Below are 5444 nucleotides of genomic sequence, written 5' to 3' on the forward strand. Positions count from 1 at the left end.
AGAATTTATAAAATAATAATCATTTTTTGACTATTAAAATTGTAATACTAAATGAGCTGGCAGTAACATAATCTGTAAAATATAATTTTATGAGTTAAATTAGAACATTTAATATTTTAGAAATTAAAGTATACACAATTATATTTTCAAGAATCAAATTCAAATCTTTTTCCCTGTAGTAGTACTAGTAACTGGTAATATAGTTCTATTTAGTAACAATAATCTTCGAAGAGGTGACCTTATTGATCTTTTTTTTTTTAAAAGAAAGAGTCTTCTAAGAAAACAAATGCTTAAAATGCTTAAAATGATTTGTATATTATTCAGGTTTTGTAAATCAAATCGGCTATTAAATTGATAAACTTAGATATTTAAATAATTAGATAAAATAAAATAATATATTTTTATATAAAATATATTTTTAAAGAATATTTTTTTAATTTTATATTATTTGAAATTGGTTCATTGGTAAAAAAAACAAATTAGATTTAATGACTCTTTAACCTATTTTAGGTATGTTCTCAAGTTTCAACTAGGACTGGTAATGGATAGGATAGAGTAGGGTTTAAACTCTACTCTAATTCTAATCGCGAGTCGAAAATTTTTTTAAAATTCTACTCTATTTTATTCGCGGGTTGAGAATTTCTCAATCCTAATCCTACTCACACTCTAAAGTTCTAAACCCTACCCTATCTGACTCTACTCGTAGAAACATAAAATTTTTTTAAACAAATATAAAATTTAACCATTTCAAATTTCATACATATTAAAAAAATAGAAAATAAAAAATTAAGTTCAAATGAAAATTAAAAACAATAAAATATTAAAGAAATCCAATATAAAATTATAAATAATATGATCATCAACTAACTTAGTGGTTATTTCAAGTTTTTATAAGAGGATGATTGTGAGTTCAAGATTCACTTTCTTCACTACATATATAACTTTTAGCGTATATATATAATATATTAGGGGTGCGGGTAGGATAGGGTAGAGTCAGGGACGACTCCAAGTGTAGGGGTGTGGGGGTAAGCACCCCACTACAATTTGAAATTTTTTTAGTAGTATATAGTAATATTTATTTTCCCCCATTAGATTATTAAATTTGACCTTACAATCATTTTTTACTCAACTTTTGGTACTTAATCATCAATTTAAAAATTTTATATTAGATATTCGTTAGAATGATCAATTCTCATATTTAAACGAAATTAGTGTTCTTTTTTAAAAATCAACTCAAAAGAATATTATTTATCTTCTTTTCAAATTAGCTTTAATTTTTTCGTTAATTTTTGCGTAGCAACTGTATTAATTGAAAAAAAAATTTAACTATGAATATCAATAAGAGTCGGCTTCTAATTATGTTAGGAACTGAATTTTTAAATAATTGTTTAGTAATATATATGGAAAGAGAGAAATTTTGATGATAGTATTAAGAAAAAAATTATTTAATTTTTTAAAAATATAAAACCTAAAATAATAGAATTTTAAATTATAAATTATTATTTTAATATTTTAATTTGTATATTAGATATTTTAAAAGCTAATCATATTTTACAATAACAAAATATAATCATAATAATAATCATACTATATGTACATGAAAAATAATTATCTGTATAAAATATATATTAAAATATAAAATATACATTGAAAATAAGTTAAACAATACATGTATTTATACACAGATATATAATGGTTAATAGATAATTTAATATTTAATTTTTTATATACACATATTATTTTTATTATAAAAATTATCATCATATTATATAAATTTTGTCCTTACTACTAAAATTTTTTAGATTTGTCATTGAATAACCCTAAATCCATATTCTACTCGATAGAATAAATAATTCTACCTTAACAAATTGGTCCGAATTAAATATCTACGAGTAGAATATATATTATAAGCCCTGCTTTCAATCGATTTTTTATGTTAAAACTTAGATATGTCTAATAACCAATTTTCTGTTAATCTAATTAAATTGACCCGTTTAATATCCAAAGAAGCGTGTATAGTATAATCTGATATGTTGCTAATAGACTAGTCAATCATTTTGAAAGTCAAAATATTTTACATAATGAAGATAAAGGTAAATAAATAAATATTTTACACTTAATATTGTAACTTAAGTAGGCTGATAAAGTGAAAAGTAAAAATCTAATCACTCATAGATCAAGAAAATAGAATAAATATATTATAAAAATTATAATTTTAATGATAATTAATTTATCATTTTATTTTAATAATTTCCTCACTTTAAATATTTTTTTAACAAATCTAGCTTGCATGACTTGGCTTTTAACTGCAAAAGTCAATAAGTATTAATTTTATTTTATTTACGAATTAAGAATCTTTTAGCTTTAATTTTATTCGCATTCTAAAATTTTTTACTCTATCTTAACTATAAGAAAATTATTTTTAACACATTATTTAATCATTTCATATTTCATAAATATATCTAAAAACAAAATACAAAATTAAGTCCATATTAAAAATAAAAGCAACAAAATCACAATAAAATTCATATAAATTTATAAATAGTGTAATCATCAATCCATCAATTTTACTATATATGTACAAAATTATAAATGGGATTGAATGGATTCAATCTCTTTTAATTTTATTGTGTATAAATTTTTAGTTACATACTATAATATATCAGGATATCGACAATGATCGGATTGAGTTTGACATAAATTTGGACCTAACACTACTTGCAGGTTACAACTCAACCCACACTATTTTTAATCTGATTAGTTATGGATCGAATTGCTAATCTTATTTGAACGAATTGGATCAAATTGGATTTTCACGAATAGGATTAGTATTGTAACTTATCCAAATTAATCGTATATGACAAATGTAATGACTATTTTATTTTTAATGTATAATATTTATTTTATTTTGATAATATTTATTTTCAAAATATATAAATCCATTACAATTTTTTAAAAGATTTATCTGTTTTATTATAAAAAAAATAATTAAAAAATTCACTTTATACTTGATTTCATCCAAAATCAAAACTCACACACACCGTTACCACTCGCTAATCATAGTAGTGTATCCTGATCTTGCAGCTTGCAAAATCTAGTCAATTTGGTTGAAGATGCAACTGCAATTTTGCGTGAAGCTTTACCTGTTAATCCCTACAAAGAGCACCTGTTAGCAATGTTGGTTTACCACATTGCTAAATTCTGCTCTCTCATTGCTCCAAGAACACCCAATCCCAGCTGGGTGACTGCTACTCTCCTGATCTGTTCCACTCTCATTGCTTTCGAAGCCATATTGTGGGTCGTAGCTGATCACTTCTCGTGGTTCGTCACAGCCAATGCAACTTTGTTATTCATAGCAGTGATATGCTATGTTGTGTTCCGCCAAAGAACTCGCCAAAGTTGATGCTGCTGGTCATAAGGTTGGTTGGTTCAGATGACATAAAATTATTGAATATCACACATCATGCAATACTAGTCTATTCATTTAGATTTGATGGATTCCTTCTTCCTCCTTACATTTTCAATTACTATGTTGTGTTGTGACAAAAAGAAGAAAAGAAATTGGATGTTTATTATTGTTCTGTTTTTGGTGAGTTTTCTTTTTCTTTAGGGTGTACTGTTTGCCGTTTACACATTGTTGAATGAGAATACTGGTTTCCCCAGCATGGCTTATTTTTACCATCTTTGTCTGATTCTCTGATTACTTGATTGCTTTGATCTTCGTTCTATGCTAAACATTGTTATCATATTTGATGTACCTTGGGACTTCCAGGTATTACATTTCAGTCTATTTTCATCCAAAAGCTCACTAAAATGTGGCCTTTTTTGGTTATGATATGTTCTAGGAAGATTCTAACTTAAGCTTTATGGTCAACTTTAAGTTCTCACATTCTAGCAGAGGATGCATGATATCTTGTAAAAGAAGCTGAATTTTGTAAAATAACAATGTTCTTCAGATGCATAGTTAGGAGATAGTCTGCTGGTTGAGTATATACAAATGAGGTACAACAGGGTGGTGGTTGAGTATATAGAAATGAGGTACAACAGTGTGGTGGAATGTCGTTATTTGATCCATATAACTGACCCACCTAGTAGAATAAGGCTTTGCTGCTGTGGTGGTTGTGTTATTCTACCGAAACAAGAGATAGATCACGTATCATGATATACATATATATAGAAGGTGGATGGCTTGCTATACAAGTCTTTTGACCCTTAGGTAGTTACCATGTCTGTTAGCAACAGTTAGTGCCTACTGCCAACTGTCATCAGCAAAGATTCTGACACTAATCATACTCTTCACTTAGGTCTAGTCTTATTGTACTCTTATGTCTAGTTTTGTTGGGAAAAAACCCAATTTGAAAAGAATATATAGTAAGAAAGATGATATGAATATAAAACACAACATATATAAAGTGAACAACCAACATATGTAAAGTTTTATTTCTGATTTCTCCATGGTTGGAGTGGTCATCGGTTCAATGCCTGCATCATACAAAATGGAAATAAAGATGGTGATAAGTGAAAAAATAATTGGTTAAATTTGATGCCTAACTTAAACATGTTTGATGCTGGTAAACTAGATATCAATCATGTGCTTTTTGGTGCATTCATAAGCAGTCATTCCAACAAGCTAAAATCCGTTTCTGAGAATCTGGTACTTCATGTTTCAGGCTCATAGAATTAGAAACTATCAAGTAAAGAAACTACTCACATCATATTCTTAGAAGTATTATACAACAGAGTTCGTAATTAGAGAGAGATATACCTTTAATGGCTTATGAAGCATGGAAAACTATGAGGTACTTTGAAAGAGAGTGAATCTGTGATAAAAACAGTGACTCATGTTATTGAGGATCAACTGAAGAGCATGCATTTCAATAATAAGCATTTTAGGGCTTTCTAGTTTAGGCAAACAAACCATTATTCTTCAATATTATTAGTTCATACAAATATAAGCACAAAGAAATGAGAGTAAATATATATTGAAAATGATCACACATACACTCAGTCTCTTCAAAACCATTTTCATCAAATCAACAAGATGCATCCTTTAGGACAGATATTAGACAGCAAATGAAGCGGTGGCCCAGAACTTTAAAAGCTGGACTTCATCCAACCACTGAAACTCATTTCTGTTTTCTCTTTTCTGCAACATAAGCTCTACTCGGGAAAGGTAATTGCAGTGTAGTGGCAGAACAAACTTGATTCCGCTGCAACTTTTTGTGCTACACTTTCATAGTCCTATCAACAGAAAGGGAGCATAAGTTGGTCTGTAAAGCTAAAGCAGGAATCTCCCTCAAGTTTAGCAGCAACACAGAAGATTATCAAGTTTATAGCCCGAAATCAGACAAGAGCATGGTCACAAGGGATGAGACAGAACAGTGCAATGTTGGCATATTTGTCTAACAAATAAAATAAGCTTTGCTTCAGAGGTATTATAGAAT

The 5444-nt window shown here is 27.8% G+C and overlaps 1 long non-coding RNA gene across 1 annotated transcript; it reads right to left on the minus strand.

Moving 5' to 3' along the window:
* Nucleotides 1-3846: 3846 nt before the first annotated feature.
* On the minus strand, nucleotides 3847-5241 carry LOC130944149 (uncharacterized). Its single transcript, XR_009071977.1, has 3 exons — nucleotides 5003-5241; nucleotides 4766-4820; nucleotides 3847-4482 (listed from the first exon to the last, which is right to left on the minus strand). It is a non-coding gene; the product is annotated as an uncharacterized LOC130944149 (long non-coding RNA).
* Nucleotides 5242-5444: the final 203 nt, after the last annotated feature.

This window comes from Arachis stenosperma, chromosome 1, assembly GCF_014773155.1.
Source record: "Arachis stenosperma cultivar V10309 chromosome 1, arast.V10309.gnm1.PFL2, whole genome shotgun sequence".
NCBI lineage: Eukaryota > Viridiplantae > Streptophyta > Magnoliopsida > Fabales > Fabaceae > Arachis > Arachis stenosperma.